Genomic DNA, 23,214 nt, shown 5'->3' on the forward strand with positions numbered 1-23,214 from the left:
GGCGTATTGTGACGAGCCAGTTGCTCGGCCACCATTGACCAGACGTTTTCAATTGGTGAGAGATCTGGAGAAAATGCAGGCCAGGGCAACAGTCGAACATTTTCTGTATCCAGAAAGGCCCGTACAGGACCTGCGACACTGTGGGACAAGGCACCAGCAAAAGGAAGAAAGAAAGAAAGATTTGACAAGACAACCAAATGTTATATACAGTTCTTCAACAAAATAAAAATTATCTGGCAACAGAAACCCAGGTAAAGAAACACATGTCTTAGATGCAGCAGACTAAGGGACAACACACGCTATGTCCACTGACAACCACACCAAAATATTAATATTTTCATTTGACGACACACAAGTTTGAGGTGTAAGCAGACTCAGGGACTCATTACATCCATTATGTCCACTGACAACCACATCAAAATGTTTTAGTGTTTAACTCCTCATAATTTTCAATGCAATAGGGTCCGCAGCTGCGATGAAATTTTTGAATGTTTTCTTGAAGCCTTCAGCTGCCATTCTCTTTATTTCCTGTACGATTGTACAATTTCCGCCATTTTCAAGTATTTTATGGATGATTATTTAGTAACAGATGTAAAAGTAAATCCGACGTATACGGCATAATCTGTTACTAAAAAGTCATCCATAAAATACTTGAAAATGCCCTAAGACCATAACTGTACAATCGTGCAGGAAATAAAAAGAATGGCAGCTGAAGGCTTCAAGACATCATTAAAAAAACTCCTTTTCTTATTCAGATAAAGATCCAGTTCAGAATCAGCAGTAACAGTATAAGACACAAGTATACCTTGTTGAGTACCAAAGAATTCATGATGATCATAAAAGCATAGACGTCTTATTCCTTTGAGAAAACAGGTTTCCATAACTGACGTAGATCAAAAGTCTAATATATGACACAATAACAGAAACAGATCATATTGAATAAATGAATAATAATAAGTTATATGCACTTTATATAAAAGTCAACATTACATGAACAGGCGCATAAGCTCAGTGTTCAGTACATGACTCAAATGTGCTGACCCACAGATATTTACCTAAGTGTGGCAAGTTCCTTGAAATGCAGTTGTAAATATGAAGTTTAGGTCAATCACATAGTGGCAAACTAGTTCTATACAAATTCATTTTCTAATGGTACAGCACACAGCGTACCACAAAGTACATGTCTTGATCCAGAACATACAAAATATGTCACTCATAATATCATTGAACGACATACACATGTGTCCAAAGACATTAACGGTGACATACCTAAAATAATGTAACAATTAATCGTAGATCCCAGAATAGAAAATTACCACTGCTCGAAGATACATTTACATATACAGTAAAATTACAGGTAAACAATCAAAATATCAAGTTTATACAATCCAATTTCTGTAGGAGACATTTAAGAAAAAATATATGTGAGTATTCATGCAATTCCTTCTTATATAAGTGATTTGAGCTCCAGTCAACGCAAGTTAGTAAAGAATGTCATTTCTTATGACTGATGTTCAGTTTAGTTCTCATAACTTATTACACATTCATTCACTGACTAATGGATGGGCCTGTGATCATCACAAGTACTTCCTTATTATTACAACATTTCATTTCTCAAAAATCATACTAATATTTACATGATGATCATCGAACAGAAAATAGCAGGTAGCAACATGGGGTCAGTATCGTTAGATGTTAAATGTCAACTTGTGTGTGTGTGAAGTCAGAATTTTATGGCCATGTGCAATTAGTTACAACAGCAAAATAAATACGACTTTCAAAAGACATATCTTATAAAGTAACTAATAATGACCTAAATTACTCTAACATGCAACACAAAAAAGATTTATCCTCGAAATGTACAGTAGTAGCTGAAAGGAATGGTTTATTAGTCGAAAGTGAAACAAATAATTTCTCTTGAGCTTATTGCTTAATGGCAAGAGAAAAGGAAGTCATCATCTAACAATCATTGACTTAACGTTACAGAATCGGCACTGCATCACTGCTGTTACAGAACCATAAAAGAAAGTTTGAAATAAAATTGTTTAAACAGAAAGACGCAAATATATTGAAGTAACTTATATTACGCAATTATTTACAACATGCATAAAAATGAAGGTGATCAACTTGCACCAAGGTGTAAAAAATACTACTCGCTGAAAAGAAAAGGTTGTCATAACCTATTTATATACACATCATGTATCAATGTTTTTGGCACGGCTGGGTACTTCTGGAATATCTAGTTCTCCATAACAGACCACTGCAACATTCGTACTGTTAGAATGTAACTCGCTCTCTACGTACATTATACTCCAATCTGAAAAACATTGTTTAGTTCCTACAAATGCATAGAGTTCTACCATCTTTTTATTACTTCCGGAATAAAAAAATTCTACTATGGTCATGTCACACACAAAAAGAATGTGAGATAAGTGTAAACAGTAATAAGAAGAAAAACAAATGTTTTTACTGAGACAACTTCATTCCACAACATCGCACAGCTACAAAATTCATTTCATGCATACCTCACGTAATTCAGCAGTAGAGAAAAAATCTTTGTAAAACTATCCATGCTCATTACTCGACGGATACAGCCACACATGCACTCTTATCTCCAAATAGGTGAAGAGAAAATGTGTCATCTGCAAGCACTGGGGTTTTGTACAGATAAAAGTTTCGTGTTTTCTAGAGCTTGCAATGTCTATAGCAGGTATGATTGGTATCTCAAACGTCACAATACACCTCTCATTAGCAACAGAACTTCAGTAGTGCTGTCCTCTCAGAAATCCTTTCATGACAAAATATCTTATGAAGATATCACTGTGACTCTACCTTCGAATACAGCATGCACAAACAGAACCTCCATGTATCTAGTACAGCTGTGGGTTGCCTCGTTCAAAAAGTGTACTTTCCTTACCTTGTCTTGTTCCACAAATAGCTGAAAAAATATTTCCTACCTAAATCGTATATAATGCCTCCTTATCTATCTTCCTCAGAATGACGCATTTCGTAAACCTTCAGCATAATATCCTACTATGCATTGTCCACTTCACATAATGTACCGTAACTGCACCAAAATCACGCAATAGTTGCACCATAATAAGCCATATTAACATCATAAGCCTTAGATATCAATCCTAAAGCAAAATTCCTCATGGTATTCCACATCTATGTCGCACAGGATTCCCTAGATTCATGGTGTGTATGCATACAACTCTGAAATTATCGCTCTTCAAAAATACTTCATAAATAGCAGAACAAGCATCAGTCAGAAATGTTCTTTTTTAAACTACTGCCCAATTCAGAACCACTCATACACCATCTCTCACTCAATATAAAGTAAGCAGTTATACCTCTACAACTGATGACGTACTTAACAAAATATGTACCTACAGAAAAAGACATCTCATGCACTTTCCTCAAAAATAACACAGTACTCTGTCTGGTAAAGGTAAAACAAAATGTACATTACAAATTACGACAACACACAAGAAACTTCATTATATGTGCAAACCATCTTCCTGAAGAAAAATGAGTATCTTAGAACCTCAAAATCAAGTCTGCTCGCTATACAAAAATCTCAAAAGAAAAAAACGAAACTCAAGAAATAATATAACAGTATTAAATTTCAATCAGATACTTCATCAGTAGATTCAGAATAATATCAGCTGAATTCAAATTGTTCACAGACGGCTTACCACTACATATTGTCGTAGTGGAAATACAGATGCAAAAAGAAAAGTCTGTTTCCACTATCTCGTCAGCTTGTCAGACTATGCTTAGCAAATTCAGAGTACTTTTCTTCACATAACACAAGTCATAGAACATCACTATTTTTCAAAATTACTAAGTAGATTGACAATAAGAGATACATTAACAGATACACAGATTAGTTGAAGAGTATGAGACAATGCTGAAAGCTAAAGTAAGAAAATGCACTGTAACAGCTGGGGCACCTATGGTCGCCAGTGTATATGTTTAACAAAGTACAGTAAACCAGCTAGAGTACTATTCTTTGAACACTTTGATGTTCGATATATGATCAAGACCTCTTGATTTATGTATGCTTATGATTTCTAGTTCCACAATACTTGCATGTGCGATTCATCGTATGCGAAAGGGCCTTCATACACCAAGACAAACTTGCTACATAAAGAGTTTCCTTTATGAGATAAACGATGCGATTTGAGCAACACTTTCTGACCTACCTGCAAACTCTTGATGTTCACTCGTGGATTCTGTAGATTCTTCCTTTCTCTGCGCCTTTGTTGTTGTTTTCCAATGCTAAATTACTTATTTCACGGTGTCTTATGTGTCGGAAAGGCTAACTGTTTTATATGAATTGGTGGTGGTTTATTTCCCAGGTGTTTTTTTATATGCAAACGACCGATGGAGCGTGGCACCAAGGTACTTAGGCTGAAAATCGTGTCTAATCCTCTGGTGATAGAAATTCACATTGAGCTGCTCGTTTGCGATTTGTTGTTTGAGTGGAATGTTCAGACTTCTCTCTTAACTGCTTTTAGTTGGAGTCTCCATGATTTGTAACTTGTATTGAGATTTTCTGAGTCTGTAGACAATATATTTTCTCCTTTCTCTAGTGTGCTGGTTTGTATGGCTACGGCAAGGTCATCGGCGTAACAAAACTTTTTGCTAGTAATATTTGTCATGTCACTCGTACACAGGTTGAAGAACAAGGATGCTAGGACGGATCCTTGGGGAAGCCATTTTTTATTGTAAATGACTTACTCTGTTTTTGTCCAACGCTAACCTTGAAGTAACGGTTGGTTAACATATTGCCCACAAGTGTCATAAGTTTCTTATTTGGGACATGCTTTTTTAGTTTCAGCAGAAGTCCATTTAGCCACAATCATATGCTGTTGACACTAAGGCTGGATTCCAGAAGAAACTAAAGAAATCGGTGGTGTTTGTTGATCTGGCAGATGGACTACTTGATTATAGAAGACGTATGCGGGAAAGCCCAACGGTTAATGTCAGGTGTGCACTCATGCGTAGTCCGACTATCGGGCCATCTTTCTTCGCAAAGGTCACACAGTATCAACGTATGTAAACATACTGGCCCAGTAACGCCTGATACAGCTTGCAGGTCTGCACCTCCAAGTCTATGATGGTCTACTCCCATGGGCAGTGTAGGAACTCTTCTGAAACTTTCCCAGGAAGACGAATGGCTTGAAATAGACCTCTACCATGCCATCGTGTTCATCAGTTATCGCTCTCCTCTTCTTTTTGGTCTACAACAAGGATTACGTTTACGCTACTGAGAAACCGTATTTTCAAGGCGTCAAGGCAGGGACTGTTGTTATTATAAGAAAAAACCACACTTTAGACCAGGAAAAGCTATATGTGTGAGTTGTATGTGCATACTTTCATTAGTTTGAATTGGGGAACACAATGACATTTAGGTATCACAAACCTCATTCGTTGTTAGTTAGAGCAAAACTCGTCTACCACATTAATATCGCATTTTGTAATCTAATTCTATTAGCACAGCCTGATTCAATTCGACAATACACAGTTATCCTCGATTTACTTTTGTTGCTATTCATCTTACAACCTACTTTTAAGACAATATCGATTCAGTTTAATTGCTCTTCCCAGTCCCCTGCCGTCTTCGAGAGAATAACTACGTTATCAGCTACGAACGTGTCTCACACCTTTCTCAACTACAGATTCACTTTCATGTTATTCGACTCAGAACTGCAGTCTAGTTTTGTGTGAAAGATAACACTTAGTTCCCTGTACTTCGATTCTGGTATTTTCAGAATTTCAGAACACAAACTAATCTTCCTCGAAGTCGGCTACTACCTGTTTTTCCATTTATCTAAGAATAATTCGTGTTCCCGTTTTGTAATGATGCCCATCGGCCTTGCTGCAGTGGTAACAGCGGTTCCCGTCAGATCACCGAAGTTAAGCACTATTGGGCTTGCCTAGTACTCGGATGGGTGACCGTCCGATTTTGCCGAGCGCTGTTGGCAAGCGGGGTGCGTGAGGCCAATTGAGGAGCTACTTGATTGAGAAGTAGTGGCTCCGGTCACGAAAACCGACATCGAATGGGAGAGCGGTGTGCTGACCACCTGCGCATCCATAGCCGCATCTAGTGGCGCCTATTGGCCGAGGATGTGACGGCGCTCGGTCGGTAGCGTGGAGCCTCCGATGTCTGTTTGGAAGGAGGTTGTTCTTTCTTTCTTTCTTTTTCTAAGGCATGGCGTATTCAACTGTTGGTTCGGTAATATTCACCTCTCAGTTCCTGCCTTCAACAGTACAATTATTACATTTTTCTTAATGTCTGAGGATATTACGTCTGTTTCATGTAGCGTGCATACCAAATGAAATACTTTTGTCGTGGTTCTTTCAACGATCTGAATAATTATGAACGAATAACTTTCACTGCTCTGTCATATTCTCCTCGCAGTATCGTATCTACAGTCTTCATCTGTTGTGATGTACCACCCCTTTATGTAGCCATCTAAATAAAGACGTTCACGTTCAGCTGTCTCTAACCTCCCTCCCCCCCCCCCCCCCCACCCTCGCCGAAAAAAATTCGCTGGTTACCCTCACAATAAAATGTTCATTCCATGAATGAGGGATAATTTCCTATCTGCTTAAAGGCGAATCATAAGGACCATCGGAATGTTCATTGATCGAAGGTACGGCATTGGTTCATAGAATCAGAGAACTGCAGGGACATCAATGCCGGCAGATTGTCAGCAATAAGTACTCTTTGCAACATGACGCAAAAGTTTGAAATTTGGCTCAAAGGTGTCTACAACCTTCCTCTGTCATTGTGCAAAAGTGTGCCACTCTGCGACGTCACCCTTGGGCTGGGCGACGCTCCAAACAGCAAGATGTCGACATAGACGGAAAAAAATGGGAAGATAGGCACACTACCTCTCATCCACATTCCACCCCTTCTTTTGACACCTCTGGCGGTCAGGACTGCGACTTCCAGCGTTGAAATCACACGGATTTCTTATGGGTGGCCGTGGAAATTATTTCAGACACACCACCGCTCTAAATACACAAGAAAAGATCGCAGGAGATGACATAAAGTGGATCAATGAAACCACACCATTCCTTGGGGCGTTGAGTTCTGCATATTTCGAGCTCGAAAACGAGAGTTCGCTGTGTAATGTGTAGCAGGACGACGTCCTCGTCTACTTTTGACACTGCTGACACCCCCGGACATTTCAACCCTTCTCTAAGGGCACTGAGGGGCTGTGATCTTCAACCATTTGGAGTGAACTGCGATCACAATATTTGTTCTCATGTACTCCATGGAACCACTAGGGACCTTCACAACCAGTCGACGAAATTTGAACGTTATCCGAAGCACTGAAGGATGCTTAAGAAATTTCAGCCCTCCTGTTACGCACCCTCCTGTGGCGTGATCACCGACATTGTCACGTGGATGAATAAAACGAATACAGGTCCCTTTAAGACCCCCCTGTTCGACCTGTCCACCTTTACAGACAATTTTCAAAACGTACCTTTAGTAGTAGGACAGCCTGTGCTATAGCATTAGGTGCCTGCTAGTAAGCGTCTGGGTTCTGAAGGGTTACCTGACTTCAGGCGCCTGGGACTATTTCACTGTTTTTCTCACTATAGATAGATTTTTAAAATTCTCTTCCTCGACCACCGACAAGAAAACCGTGTGATTTCAACGCAGGGCGTCGCGGTTCTGATCTCCATTGCAGAGGCATCAGAAGAAGGGATGGAAGATGGATAAGAAGGGATGTGACGACCTTTCCATCGTGTGACACTTTCACAGTGGCGTTGATCAGGATTGCATTGAAATTTGGTGGCAATGCGAACATGCACTGAGGTTACGAAACTCACGGGTGTCTCCTTATATCATGTGGGACATCCTTTTGCCATGCGTAGTGCAGCAACTCGACGTGACATGGACTCAACAAGTCGTTAGAAACACCCTGCAGAAATACTGAGCCATACCACATCTATAGCCATTCATGATTGGGAATGAATTGCCGGTGTAGGATTTTGTGCACAAACTGACCTCTCGATAATGTCCTATAAATGTTCGATGGGATTCACGTCGGGTGAATCTGTGTGGTCAAATCATTCGCTCGAACTGTCCAGAATGTTCTTCGAACCAACCGCGATCAATTGTGGCCACAAAAATTCCATCGTTGTTTGGAGACATGAAGTCCATGAACGGCTGAAAATGGTCTTCAGGCAGCTAGACATAACAATTTCCTGTTAATGATCGGTTCAGCTGGTCCAGATAACCTGGTTCATTTTACGTAATCACAGCTCACACCGTTATGGAACCACCATCAGCTTGCAGAGTGCCTCGTTGACAACTTGGGTCCATGGCTTCGTGGAGTCTGCGCCACGCTCTAACTGCCATAAGTTCTTACAAGCCAAAATCGAGACCTATCTGACCAGGCTACGGTTTTCCAGTCATCTAGCATCCAACCGACATCGCCATGAGCCCAGTAGAGGCGCTGCAGGCGATATCGTGCTGTCAGCAAAGGCACCCGCGTCAGTCGTCTGATGCCACAGCCCATTAGCGCCAAATTTCTCCGCACTGTCCCAATGGGTACGTTCGTCGTAGGTCCCACATTGTTTCTGCTGCTATTTCACGCAGTGTTGCTTGTTTTTTAGCACTGACTACGCAAACACCGCTGCTCTCGGTCTTTAAGCGAGAGCCGCCAACCACTGCGTCGTCCGTGATGGGAGGTAGTGCCTGAAATTTGGTTCTGTCGGCACACTCTTGACATTCTGGATGAATTCCTTAATGTCCCATGCGTCTAGCTCCAGTTTTCATTACGCATTCGAAGTCTGTTACTTCCTGTCATGCGACCATAATCATGACTGAAACCTTTTCACATGAATCATCTGAGAACAAATGATAGCTCCGCCAATACACTGCCCTTTTGTACGTTGTGTACGTGGTACTACCTCCATCTTTGTATGTGCATATCGCTGTCCCGTAACTTTTGTCACTTCATTGTAATCATCCCGTCCAACACGACTCATGGATTTACGAAGTCTGGCCGTGTTTTCGCATGCGTCGACACCTAACTGTTTCAAGCGTCGTCGAGCTCGAGGGTGACGTCACAGGGTTCCACGCTTTTTCACCGTTATAGAGGAACGGTGCACGCAGCTTTGGGCCAAATTTAAAACTTCTGAGTTACAGTGGGAGACGTAGAGTTTCGAACAACTGATCCTTTAATTCTGTTGCCTAGTAAATAAATGTAAACGTCGTGTGACTAGGACCTCGCGTCGGGTAGACCGTTCGCTGGGTGCAAGTCTTTCGATTGGACGCCACTTCGGTGACTTGCTCGCCGATGGGGATGAAATGATGATTAGGACAACACAACACCCTCTCCCTGAGCGGAGAAAATCTCCGACCCAGCCGGGAATCGAACCCGGGCCCTTAGGATTGACCTGCTGTCGTGCTGACCACTCAGCTACCGGGGACGGACTGCTGCCTAGTGTAGTGGCTCTGAGCACTATGGGACTCAACTGCTGTGGTCATCAGTCCTCTAGAACTTAGAACTACTTAAACCTAACTAACCTAAGGACATCACACACGTCCATGCCCGAGGCAGGATTCGAACCTGCGACCGTAGCAATCCCTAGTGTAGTAATTTTAAAAGAAAACTGTGGGTCCTTCAATTTTCGGCCGAACAAAAACCCTTCTTCCCAACTGTTAATTGACTTCCACATTTTATACTGCGCTATGAAGACTGCGCGTCTGCACTGTATATCTCTAGCCGCACTCCGCACTCGCGGCCCGCAATCTGGCCGCCCACACCAGACTAACGCCGACTGTCATCACTCCCCACATGCTTCCGTTACCTGACTCGCTTCGTGTTTGTTTACTCTTTTTCATTTGTTGTCTCGTAAACATTCATGAAATTGTGCTCCAACTGCTCTCTAGACTCCTTCTCTGGTCCCACTATAGGTAATCCAAGGTGAGTTGCCTGATACGCCTATCGTCGGGGAACTACAAATATTACTTTTCAAAAGGAAAGCAACACCTTGCAGCTAAGTACATCTGTTTTGTGTTCACAAATAGTCGCTGAGTTCTCCGAGCTGCTATCGTTCCAGTACTATTTCTACACTCCTGGAAATTGAAATAAGAACACCGTGAATTCATTGTCCCAGGAAGGGGAAACTTTATTGAGACATTCCTGGGGTCAGATACATCACATGATCACACTGACAGAACCACAGGCACATAGACACAGGCAACAGAGCATGCACAATGTCGGCACTAGTACAGTGTATATCCACCTTTCGCAGCAATGCAGGCTGCTATTCTCCCATGGAGACGATCGTAGAGATGCTGGATGTAGTCCTGTGGAACGGCTTGCCATGCCATTTCCACCTGGCGCCTCAGTTGGACCAGCGTTCGTGCTGGACGTGCAGACCGCGTGAGACGACGCTTCATCCAGTCCCAAACATGCTCAATGGGGGACAGATCCGGAGATCTTGCTGGCCAGGGTAGTTGACTTACACCTTCTAGAGCACGTTGGGTGGCACGGGATGCATGCGGACGTGCATTGTCCTGTTGGAACAGCAAGTTCCCTTGCCGGTCTAGGAATGGTAGAACGATGGGTTCGATGACGGTTTGGATGTACCGTGCACTATTCAGCGTCCCCTCGACGATTACCAGTGGTGTACGGCCAGTGTAGGAGATCGCTCCCCACACCATGATGCCGGGTGTTGGCCCTGTGTGCCTCGGTCGTATGCAGTCCTGATTGTGGCGCCACCTGCACGGCGCCAAACACGCATACGACCATCATTGGCACCAAGGCAGAAGCGACTCTCGTCGCTGAAGACGACACGTCTCCATTCGTCCCTCCATTCACGCCTGTCGCGACACCACTGGAGGCGGGCTGCACGATGTTGGGGCGTGAGCGGAAGACGGCCTAACGGCGTGCGGGACCGTAGCCCAGCTTCATGGAGACGGTTGCGAATGGTCCTCGCCGATACCCCAGGAGCAACAGTGTCCCTAATTTGCTGGGAAGTGGCGGTGCGGTCCCCTACGGCACTGCGTAGGATCCTACGGTCTTGGCGTGCATCCGTGCGTCGCTGCGGTCCGGTCCCAGGTCGACGGGCACGTGCACCTTCCGCCGACCACTGGCGACAACATCGATGTACCGTGGAGACCTCACGCCCCACGTGCTGAGCAATTCGGCGGTACGTCCACCCGGCCTCCCGCATGCCCACTATACGCCCTCGCTCAAAGTCCGTCAACTGCACATACGGTTCACGTCCACGCTGTCGCGGCATGCTACTAGTGTTAAAGACTGCGATGGAGCTCCGTATGCCACGGCAAACTGGCTGACACTGACGGCGGCGGTGCACAAATGCTGCGCAGCTAGCGCCATTCGACGGCCAACACCGCGGTTCCTGGTGTGTCCGCTGTGCCGTGCGTGTGATCATTGCTTGTACAGCCCTCTCGCAGTGTCCGGAGCAAGTATGGTGGGTCTGACACACCGGTGTCAATGTGTTCTTTTTTCCATTTCCAGGAGTGTATATCGCACAGGCTTCGTAGCAAACACTACTGTGGATGGCTTAACTTAGCTCTGTCTGGAGTTCCCTAGACTCTTCTACATGACTGCGTAAGTAAGAGATTCTAGCATCATCACGTCGCTGCACAAGATAGAATTCTTTCACTGGGGACGATTACCAAGGAAGATATGATTCTAAGCTTCTATTTATTTTTGATACCATCACTTTTTATGACACAACCGTAAGCAGTTTCGGTTCACAATAGGCACTTTCAGACACTACGATATGTAAAATAAATAAGGCTTTTATTAAGACCTTCAACCAAGTGAGAATGTTTTTACCAGGTTAAAAAAAATGGCTCTGAGCACTATGGGACTTAACATCTATGGTCATCAGTCCCCTAGAACTAAGAACTACTTAAACCTAACTAACCTAAGGACATCACACAAAACCCTTTTACCAGGTCTACTTGTGAATTACGTAATGTGAAATTAAAGAACATTCATGTCATGATGCCTATGGGAGGTGTTTGGTCCACGAACATTCGTGCCTTGTCAAACGGAATGTACGTAGTACCAGCCAGCTATGAGTTTTGCGTGCCCTCTAAAAGATAAATCATTAATTGTAAAAACTGTAAAGGTCAATTTCACAATAAAAGTTCAATCAACTATTCGTAAAATATAAACGTAGAATACAGGTCATTAAAGTAGTAACACCATATATAAAACAGAGTAAGGTCTTTATAATAAAAGGAACGAAGGAGCAATCGTTTCATACATATTTCGTATAGCTGATGACGCGGTACTTCTGGTTGCTAGGGCCGCGCGGGATTAGCCGAGCGGTCTCAGGCGCTGCAGTCATAGACTATGCGGCTGGTCCCGGCGGAGGTTCGAGTCCTCTCTCGGGCATGGGTGTGTGTGTTTGTCCTTAGGATAATTTAGGTTGTGTGCAATCTTAGGGACTGATGACCTTAGGAGTTAAGTCCCATAAGATTTCACACACAGCTGAACATTTTTTGGTTGCTAGATGTCTACCCACTGGCCATGATCTCAGAAGAGACGACTCACAGAGGACGACAGGGTATTATTCTGCAAAAGTGAGTACAGATTGCTCAACAGCGCGCAAGAATGTCCGCCACGGTAGCTGCGGGATCAGCGCAGCAGACTGGTAACAGAAGGGGCCCGAATTCTATTCCCGACCCGGTCTGAGATTTTCTCCGCTCAGTGACTGGGTTTTGTGTAGTGCTAATCTTCGTACCGCCAAAACTAACGCAAAAATCACCTTAACGGCGTCACATGACAACTCTAAGTATACATAGCTTTGCACCGGGTTACAGGTTGGCTCTAATGTATGATCCGAATTGTCGAAACATTTGACGTCTCTGGCACTGTTGACATGGCTGTATCGGTACTTTCCAAAAGCCAGTTTATTATAAACAAAAAAAGAAACAAACAAAAAACTGCGCGAGGGTAGATTCTGCATTGCCTCAGCAAACAGGTCACAGCACGTGTTTTATTTTCTATTTGGTAATGTTTGCACCGAACTGTTGGTGACACTGTAATCATTAGTCACTTTCTCCGAGTGTGCCAGTTCCTACTCCTCGTATATGACTACTAAGACTGTAACGTTCCAGTGGAGCGTACGTCAAGTGAGAGGGGCCACGTTGACCTTTGTTGAAAGAAATAATTCTCGAAAAGATAGAGAAACAACGTGCAGCAGCATTGAGATGCACAATAAAAGCATGTAAATCACATATTTATTTAAACGACTCTGCAATCAACATTCTGTTGACTAATGAAGTCAGTCGTAACAATGAAACTATTGATAATTTTATTCCAACTAAAGCAGTGCATGTGAGTTATTTCACAGGGCTTTCGGCCTCAATTTTCAGATTGCACATCCACATATACATCATTCTGTTGACGCTGTCGTTTAAACTCAGACAACCACCTACTTTAACGCGAATGATATAGAAAGGCCTAATCGATCTAATACTGAACTTAAAAAAACATGTGCAGTATATACAGGAAATGGTTTTAAAGTACAGAAATGGAATGGGTCTCATCACCACGCCCCCTCCTACCAATGTCAGTGTCAGAACTACCTTCCTGATGGACCTTGGCGTTGATATCCCATTCTAGTGATGTCCTATGTGAGTATGAATGTGACCATTTGAAATGCGTGGTTCAAATTTTTTTTAAAAGCGTTTTTTACTATCATAAAAATAAAAATAGTTTCCGTGACTTTTTAAATACATTGTCGAGTGTCCAATTATGGGCATGAGCATTTTATCTCACATTTTTAACCGCACCTATGACTGGTTTAGCTTAGCAGTCATAGAGACGCTATGTCTCTGAAAGTGGGAAGGAAAGTACTGTAGTGTCAACTTGTGTTTTCCTCCACGTGCAGTTGACCTGACTCAAAAACTTATCACCACGGTCATTTGAGCTACTTCGAAAAGTGACTGCATGCGCAGCTGACAACTTCAGGAACAGGTAAAGTATGGGGTCTGTGCGCAATCTGGATAATCCATTCTGCAAATCGCCGTCACTCCACTTCAGCCTGCGAGGTGTTTACATTAGCTGGGCAAGTTCTCGGCAGTGCAGCGTGGCCCGGACTGCCTAGTGAGGGACGCGGTCGCAGGAGGCTTCATCATAAGCTGGAGCGTACATGCAGGACGCAGCGACCAACTCAGCTGAATAGATCGTCGTAAATATCAAAATAGACACGTATGCAAACTTCTTTATGCTCATTGAACATACTTGTCAAATAAATAGCACTTCATGAATAAATGACCTACTGCCTTAAAACAAATGTTGATTTTTCCAAAAGATATTGTTCCAAATGCGGCCGAGGTGTGGTCGCCATCCACAGCAAGATTCACCCCAGTGGCCTTTAAGCAAAGAATGACAGGCATATACCTTGCGATTAAGTCCTCACTAAACGAACTTTCTCATCCCCCGGGGTAGCCTCGCGGTCTTAGGAGGCTTGTCACGGTCCGCGCGGCTCCCCCTGTCGGAGGTTCGACTACTCCCTTGGGCATGGGTGTGTGTGTTGTCCTTAGCGTAATTTAGTTTAACTTAGACTAAGTACTGCGTAAGCTGAGGGACCGATGACCTGAGCAGTTTGGTCCCATAAGACCCTACCACAAATTTCCAAATTTCCTCATCCCTTTTCACCATATTATCTTCAAGATCGTTTGCTTTGCATATGGTTTATTGGCTATGCAAGGTAATTGTTTCTACTCCATTTTCGACCGGTATTTGGTACACCGACAGTTTTATGTATAAGTTTCCTTTAATTTGAAAAATATGTAAAAATCAGCCAACCGGTTGCATAGATTTTCTATATACCTTTACCAGGTTTCGTCACCTCTAAGGTTAACTTCATCAGAAGGTAAGATAATTACATAAAGTGTCCGCAGCTCGTGGTCGTGCGGTAGCGTTTTCGCTTCCCACGCCCGGGTTCCCGGGTTCGATTCCCGGCGGGGTCAGGGATTTTCTATGCCTCGTGATGACTGGGTGTTGTGTGCTGTCCTTAGGTTAGTTAGGTTTAAGTAGTTCTAAGTTCTAGGGGACTGATGACCATAGATGTTAAGTCCCATAGTGCTCAGAGCCATTTGAACCAATTACATGAAGAACATATCGTCAAAGATGTAGAGTGATTTAAGAGCTGAGTTGCTCAAGTCATACATTAAAATATAAGACATAATGTCTCCTGACACCACACCGGTGTTACTTATGTTTTAATGTTTGAAGAACATTATGTCTTATACTTTAATGTATGACTTGACCAACTCATCTTTTAAATCACTGTACATCTTTGACGATATGTTCTTCATGTAATTACCTTACCTTCTGATGAAGTCACCCTTATAGATGACGAAACCTGGTCAAGGTATATAGAAAATCTATGCAACCGGTTGGCTGATTTTTACATATTTTTCAAATTTGTGTATACGGTTGCTGCAAACGTCAGCCATCTCCAAAATTGTTTCCTTTAATTTACGTCTATGGTCACAAACTTTTTGTTGACAAATTACCGGTTTCGGTCTTTAATGACCATCATCAGATCTGTTTCATAAACACAAAGTCCTAATGTACTGCAGCCATAGTGGCTGGTGCTGATTCTGCATTCAGCATTTGACGCTGGTGCTGATTCCGCATTTAACATTTGACGATGCCACTATGGCTGCAGTACATTAGGACTTTGTTTTTATGGAACAGATCTGATAATGGTCATTAAAGACCGAAACCGGTAATCTGTTAACAAAAAGTTTGTGACTATAGACGTAAATTAAAGGAAACTTATTACATATACGGGCCACTGTTTTTTCGGCGACGATGTCGCAGCTTGTGAAAGTTCCATATATCTTTCACCGCGGCACAACAAGCTCAGTGCTGGCTTTAACATCAGATACAAACTGTGTTTGAATCTCTGACTTATGCCTTATATCTGAGCGCAGCCCGTGTTGTGAAAGCTACTGCATGGTGCTGGGCAGTGCCAGGCCAAGTGCTGTGCCCCCTGCCGTTCTCTTCACTTCTCTTTCCTCCGGACGGACAAGCGGAACCGCCAAGTTTGCCGTCGCAGTTCTCAATTCGAGGCAGCGGAGGTGCGGCCACCGTCTCTGGGGAAGCAGATTAAACTTGGGCTGGCTCCGCTCCCTCCACTTCCACTGGAGGACGGCTCTCCTGACTTCGCATGCAGCAGGCGGCCTCTTTGCCACAGAGATAAGCCGCGAACTTGTTGCTCCGTCGCCGGCCGTTGTGGCCAGGAGGTTCTAGGCGCTTCAGCCCGGAACGGCGCTGCTGCTACGGTCACAGGTTCGAATCCTGCCTCGGGTATAGATGTGTGTGATGTCCTTAGGTTAGTTAGGTTCTACGTCCAGGGGACTGATGACCTGAGATGTTAAGTCCCACAATGCTCAGAGCCATTTGAATAACTTTTTGTTGCTCGTTCTTATCGATGGTTTCTGAGGAACGATAGACAATAGTAGCTGCTTCGTGTGGCGTCTCATACATTCCAAGTGTAATGTCTGCTACGTGGCACTGTGTTGGTAGCACGCCCGGATCTCTGTGGGAGAGGCGTGGGATGGGGATCATGACCCTCCGCCCTCCAAACAACATTTTATTGAACGGATTCAGATTTTTGTATACGACGGTGTGCTGAAAAGTAGTTGCCTCTGAATTTTTATGTAAAAATTCTTGAAGTTTTTTTAAGTAAAACCAACGTTATAAACATTCCACATCTTAACTCATCGTGTTTACATATTTGCAGCCCTCTGCCGTAAGAGGACTCGGAGTTCAAAAATGGTTCAAATGGCTCTGAGCACGATGGGACTTAACATCTGAGGTCATCAGTCCCCTAGAGCTTAGAACTACTTAAACCTATCTAACCTAAGAACATCACACACATCCATGCCCGAGGCAGGATTCGAACCTGCGACCGTAGCAGCCGCGTGGTTCCAGACTGAAGAGAATATCGTACAGCTGTGCTGAAAGGGTGCCGCGGGTGACAACCGAAGCAAGTGCTCCTACGAAATGAAACGGCACCCTGGACCATCACACCTGGTTGTTGGGATGTATGGCGGGCGCCAGTCACGACACCCCAAGCAACCAATGGTGGGATACCATCCAAACTGTCGCCTGCCGTATGGCCCAGTAGCCAGGGCCACTCCATTTCGTAGGAGGACCCGTGGTAGCGTCTTTGATTAGTAACTAAAACGTCCTCCGTATCGGATTCGAAAACCGCTACCGCTTAACTTTTGATTAGTAATCAGCATTGGCGGTCGGAGACTTCTGGTATAAGAAGTCTCCCTCATTCTGCCAACGGTTTTGTCAAAGAGGGCGGAAGAGCAGACAGAGGTTCAAGGCAGTATCTTGTCCTAGGGGTGGGAAACTGCCCCTAAAGGCTGAAGAATCAGCAATGATCAACGGCATGAGGATGCAGAAGGCGTTGGAAACACTGTATTAAAGGGACATGTGGCCCCAGGACATATGGCCTCTAATTGAAAAAGTGTCATGATCTCTCCATTTGCAAAATGTTCCGGAATAGTCCACCATTCGGATCTCCGGGACGGAACTGCCAAGGCGGAGGTGACCATGAGAAAAACATTGAATAATCACCGAAACGAGACCGTTCGATGAGTTGGGGGTGTGGAATGTCAGAAGCTTGAATGTGGTAGGGAAGCTAGAAAATCTGAAAACGGATATGCAAAGGCTCAATCTAGATATAACAGCAGTCAGTGAAGTGAAATGGAAAGAAGACAAGAATTTCTGGTTAGATGAGTGCGGGGTAATATCAACAGCAGCAGAAAATGGTATAATGGGAGGAGGATTCGTTATGAATAGAAAGGTAGGACAAAGTGTTAATGTGAACAGTTCAGTGATATGGTTGTTGTTGTCAAAATCTACAGCAAGCCAACACCGACAACGATAGTTCAGGTATACATGTTGACGTCGCAAGCTGAAGATGAAGAGATAGAGAAAGTGTATGCGGTTACTAAAAGAGTAACACAGTACATAAATTGAAATGAAAATCTGAAAATATTACAAGAGGATATGAGCTTGGGACAAGGAATAAGAGAGGAGAAAGAATAATTGAGTTCTGTAATAAATTTCAGCTAGTAATAGCGAATACTTTGTTCAAGAACCACAGGAGGAGAAGGTATACCTGGAAAAGACCGGGTGATACGGGAAGATTTCAGTTAGATTACATCGTGGCCAGACAGAGATTCCGAAATCAGATACGGGGTTGTAGGGTGTACCCAGGAGCAGATCACATTGTAGTAGTGACGAAGAGTAGGTTCAAGTTCAAGAGATTAGTCAGGAAGAATCAGTACGCAAAGAAGTGGGATATAGAAGTACTAAGGAATGACGAGATATGCTTGAAGTTATCTAAGGCCATAGATATAGCAATAAGGAATAGTTCAGTAGGCAGCACAGTTGAAGAGGAATGGATATGTCTAAAAATGGCAACCACATAAGTTGGAAAGAAAAACATAGGTATAAAGAAGGTAACAGCGAAGAAACCATGGGTAACAAAAGAAATACTTCAGCTGATCGGTGAAAGAAGGAAGTACAAAAACGTTCAGGGAAATTCAGCAATACCGAATTACAATTTGCTGAGGAATGGAAGAAATAGGACGTGCAGGGAAGCTAAGACAAATTGGCTGCATGAAAAATATTAAGAAATCGAAAAAGAAATGATCGTTGGAAGGACTGACTCAGTATACAGGAAAGTCAAAACATCCTACGGTGAAATTAAAAGTAAGGGTGGCAACATTAAGAGTGCAACGGGAATTCCACTGTTAAATGCAGAGGAGAGAGCGGATAGGTGGAAAGAGTACATTGAAGGCCTGTATGAGGGGAAAGATTTGTTTGATGTGATAGAAGAAGAAACAGGAGCCCATTCGGGAGAGATAGGGGATCCAGTATTAGAGTCAGAATTTAAAAGAGCTTTGGAGGACTGAAGATCAAATAAGGCAGAAGGGACAGATAACATTCCACCAGAATTTCAAAATCATTGGGGAAGTGGCTACAAAACGACTATTCACTTTGGTGTGTAGAATGTAAGAGTCTGGCGACATATCATGTGACTTTCGGAGAAGCATCATCCTTACAATTCCGAAGACGGTAAGAGCTGACAAGTGCGTGAATTATCGCACAATCAGCTTAACAGATCATGCATCCAAGTTGCTTACAAGAATAATCTACAGAAGAACGGAAAAGAAAATTGAGGATGCGCTAGACGACGACCAGTTTGGCTTTAGGAAAGGTATGGGCACGTTTTCTTCAGTCTTGCTTCCATCATCAGCCGCAACGTCAGAATTGCCTTTCTCGTGCTGCACGAGAGAGGCAATTCGGACGTTACGGCTGATGGTGGAAGCAAGACTGAAGAAAAATCAAGACACGTTCATAGGATTTGTTGGCCTGGAAAAAGCGTTCGACAATGTAAAATGGTGCAAGGTGTTCGAAATTCTGAGAAAAATAGGGATAAACTGTAGGGAGAGATGGGTAATATAGAACGTGTACCAAGGGCAACAGGGAATAATAAGTGGACTACAAAGAACGAAGCGCTCGGATTAAGAAGGGTGTAAGACAGGGATTTAGTCTTTCCCCCACACTGTTCAATCTGTACACTGATTAAGCAATAATGGAAATAAAAGAAAGGTTCAGGAGTGGAATTAAAACTGAAGTTGAAAGTATATCAGTGATACTATTCGCTGATGACATTACTATCCTCGGTGAAAGTAGTGAAGAATTACGTGACCTTCTGAATGGGATGAATACTCTGATGAGAACAGAATATGGACTGAGAGTATATGAAAGAACTACGAAAGTAATGAGAAGTAGGGGAAATGAGAACAGTGAGAAACTTAACATTAGGATTGATGGTCACGAAGTAAACGAAGTTAAGGAATTCTCCTACGTAGCAGCAAAATAACGAATGATGGACCGAGCAAGGAGGACATCAAAATCAGTCTAGCACTGGCAGAAAGGGGATTCCTGCCCAAGAGAAATCTATTAGTATCATACACAAGTCTTAATTTGAGGAAGAAATTTCTGAAAATGAACGGCTGGAGTACAGCATTGTATGGTAGTGAAACATGGACTGTGGGAAAACCGGAACAGAAGAGAATCGAAGCATATGAGATTTCGTGCTGAAGGCAAATGATTCAAATTAGGTGGACTAATAAGGCAAGGAATGAGGTGGTTCTGCAAAGAATAGAAGAGGAATGAAATATGTGGAAAACACTTACAAGAAGATGGGGCAGGATGATAGGACATCTGTTAAGACATCAGGGAATGCCTTCCATGGTACTACAGGGAGCGGTAGAGGGCAAAAACTGCAGAGGAAGACAGAGATTGGAATACATCCGGAAGAGTTGAGGACGTAAGTTGCAAGTGCTACTTGGAGACGAAGAAGTTGGCGCAGGAGAGAAATTCGTGGCGGACCGCATCAAACCAGTCATAAGACTGATGACCCAAAAAACAAAGGAGGACCCTTTTGGTTGTGATCCGCGGCACCCTTACAGCACAGCGGTATGTCGGCGATGTACTAAGAACCGTTTTGTTGCCCTTCATGGCAAATCATTGTGGGCTTACCTTACAGCAAGATAATTCCCGCCCGCTACGAGCGTTTGTGCTGTTGTCTTGGTGCTTGCCAATCCCTACCTTGGCGAGCAAGGTCGTCAGGTCTCTCCCCACTTGAGAACGTTAGGAACTTTATGGGCAGGAGCGATATTAACTACTTGGTGGAACTAAAAGAATGTGCGGGAGCATGTTGCCAGATAGCTCTCAGTCGTGCAGAGGAATCTGGACGTCACATGGCGTGAGCTCAATGTGACTAAAGCGCCAAATGGGGCTGAACTTGCGACACGAGGGAGTTGAAGGAACGAGAAGAAACAGTGTGTGCCAATCAGTGAGTCTTTATGGTGGTGTTCATCACTACATCATGGCCTGGAGACAAGGTGTGGATGATTTCACTCGGAGAAGAATCATCAGGAAAGTGGAAGGAGGACGAAATGTAGCCCAGGGGTATCTTATTGCTCACAGAATAGTTTCACGTGCATGGAGAGCGTTTCGAACTATAGGAACTGCTGCCCGATGGAACGGAGGTGGTCAACCATTGTCAACTACAGTACCTAATGATCGCTGCATTATACAACAGGCAAGAACGGACCCACGTCAAACAGTGGGTACAATTGTGAGTGTATTTAAAATGACTGCACTGCATACACTCTCACGGTCCACAGTGACATGGCAAGTGCATTGTGTGGTCGCTTTGCCCGAAGACCAGTACGATCGGTTCCGTTGAAAGGTGCGCATTGCCGGCACCGTTTGCGATAGTGTCAAGAGCATAGAGACTGGACCAACGAGGATACGGTCACATTCTCTTTTTGGATGGGAGCAGATTCAGTCTGAATAGTAATTCTGGTCATACCCTCATATGGTGAGAGTTGGGCTTACGTAATGCACCGAGGAACATTGTCAAGCATGATCGTTTTGATGGTCAAGGTATTATGGCGTTTGGAGGCACAATGTTGCAAGGGCGAATTGAACTTCAAATCTTTGAACGTAGTACACTCAACGGCTAATGTTACTGCCACTATACTCGTTCCCACCAGAGTATTTTCAGAGGTGTGTTCTTCTCTGATTTTCTTTTCGTGGATGACAGTGCGCGGCCGCAACGAGCAGCGGAATCTGAGGAGCTGTTGGAACGACAAGACGTACGACGAATGGATTGACCTGCCCGTTTCTCCGACTTACATCCCATAGAGCACGTGTGGAATGCGTTGGTGAGACGTATTGCAGAACGTCCAGATGCACGAAAAGCTGTCCACTAGTTGTCAACCGCACTGGTGGAAGAATGGAACGTTCTACCACAAGAACTCCTTACCAACGTCGGTGCCAGCAAAGTGATCGCGTTGCAGAGCCTGTACTGTTGTCCGTTGTGATCACATACCCCATTAAGAACCATGTCCCGTCTTTTGCAATGTCCAGCGGACCACCATAAATCGCTCTGAGTTCACTGTAATTACTGTCTTTGAATAAAAGTATCATTTCTATTCCTGTTACTGCATATTTCTTTCAGTTACCTTCTGTTCTTTGCTTTACTGTACTGTAGCAGTCCTTTTTATTTCTAGTCCACGTTTCATCGAGCTATGTTTGTTGGCACTGACACATCATGCGAAATTTACTTTCGTTCTAAAGTATTGCACACCAGCATACATACGGCTTCCAGGTAAGGTACTTTTCTCCGTAACTTACAAAATAATAGGCCATAGGAATATTAATTTATGTAGGCAAACGGAAAAAACTTTACGCTTTCTTGTGAACGTAGTATATTCAGTTATTTTGTCGAAAGTTGTCGCAGCGAGTTATAACTCTTTTACCAGAAATTTTTTTCTGTCGTGTAGCTGATGTATTGAAACAAACTGCGTAGAAATTAATTTAAATCACGTGCATCAAATTTAATTCTGGAGCTAGAAACATTCAGAGTTTTAAGGTTGAATGCAGTGTGCTATACATAATGATTGGCTTTTGTTCAGATGGACCTCCAGATAGCGGAATGTTCATTTAAGTGACGTGTTCAAACGAGTGCTAATTTTCGTGAATGCACAACTCAGATCGACTACTAATCGTGCACCGAGCACCGTACGAAGCGCTGGGGACTGCACTACGTCGACATGCATCAGCGACCATCCGACAGTTGTCAATGGCGCTGATGGAGGAATAAAACTCCCTATCAGTTTTTTAGCCAACGTGGGAGCACGTTGCAGAACATGCACTGCAGTCGGTGGTGATCAGACACCCTCTTAAGTGGGGATGAAAGGGAAAAAATAAATATTTATTTAAAGATCATTACAGCAATATTTATTAGTGTACAAATCTAAAATTTTGCAGCCGCGTGGAATTAGCCGGGCGGTCTAAGGCGCTGCAGTCATGGACTGTGCGGCTGGTCCCGGCGGAGGTTCGAGTCCTCCCTCGGGCATGGGTGTGTGTGTTTGTCCTTAGGATAATTTAGGTTAAGTAGTGTGTAAGCTGAGGGACTGATGACCTTAGCAGTTAAGTCTCATAAGATTTCACATACATTTGAACATCTTTTGAAATTTTGCATCTGTAAAGAAAAAGAGCAGTGTTTTAACGGAAATGTATAATAAAATATGGAGGATTACTATTTTGCCACAAATTTGAATTTTTAATT

Source organism: Schistocerca piceifrons, chromosome 2 (assembly GCF_021461385.2).
Source record: "Schistocerca piceifrons isolate TAMUIC-IGC-003096 chromosome 2, iqSchPice1.1, whole genome shotgun sequence".
Lineage (NCBI taxonomy): Eukaryota > Metazoa > Arthropoda > Insecta > Orthoptera > Acrididae > Schistocerca > Schistocerca piceifrons.